The following is a 1,029-nucleotide window of genomic DNA, read 5'->3' as shown; positions in this document are numbered from 1 at the left end:
AAGGTGGAAAAAATTAATCCAGTACCTAATTTAGAGTCATGGCTCAAGAAGAGGAGGAATACAAGGTACTGTTGTTTAATGGGAAGAACTTTAGCAACTGAAAATTTAGGACTGAAATACTTCTATGTGAGCTGGAAGTGAGTTTTGTCTGAAAGAGATACATGGACATGGCTGAGACAGCTGAATGGCAAAACCGATAAGAAGTGTAAGTCTCAAGTAATCCAAAGAATTTCACAAAGTTGCTTGGAGTAGGCCTACACCAAAAATAAGAAATACATTAATTCAAACATTTGAGCTGAAAGGTACGGCTTTTATTAAGAACGGCCTTTAAAGTTTACTGCAAACGACAATAACTCTTGAAATTAATTTTTTGGAGTTTCGTAAGTTAATGGGTAATTTGAAGGATCGGATGATAATATTGCAGGAACTGATATAGTATGCGGTTACTTACAAACAATTCCACCAGAATCCTAAGTAGTTGTTACTGCTCTGAATACCTTCTCAAGTGAGGAATTGGAACCGGATTTCTTAAAGGGTAGATTACTAGACAAAGAAGCAAAACTTAATAATTCTAAAGGTAACAACTGGACAGTAAATGAATTGCCATCGTCGACAGCATCTGACAGAAAGGTAAAATGATGTATTCAGAGACAACCAAGTCTCAAGCTATGTATGATGCAGCCAAAGCTTTGTCTAAAAATAAGATTTTGGTTGATACTGTGGATGCTAGGAGTTGTCATTTTTTACTTTGTATTTCACTGTTGCTATATGAGTTCACATATTGTCATTTTGAAGTATAGAGATAATGAGTGGAGGTTTGGACACTAGAAAATGGAGTGCCTAGTGGAGAAATCTAAACATTTCTGATGTATTCTTCTATTACAGTTCAATAGGAATGACAGCTACGGAGGCAGTCAGTAACATTCACGCCACATGTGGGAGGGGGATAATTCCATGAGACAGATCATGGCAAGAATGCGGTTTTCTCGTTTTAAGAAGGATCATTTTGACATAAGTGATTCAGCACAT

This window comes from Schistocerca gregaria, unplaced genomic scaffold (assembly GCF_023897955.1).
Source record: "Schistocerca gregaria isolate iqSchGreg1 unplaced genomic scaffold, iqSchGreg1.2 ptg000362l, whole genome shotgun sequence".
Classification (NCBI taxonomy): domain Eukaryota; kingdom Metazoa; phylum Arthropoda; class Insecta; order Orthoptera; family Acrididae; genus Schistocerca; species Schistocerca gregaria.
Note: the sequence above shows the minus strand (reverse complement) of the source record.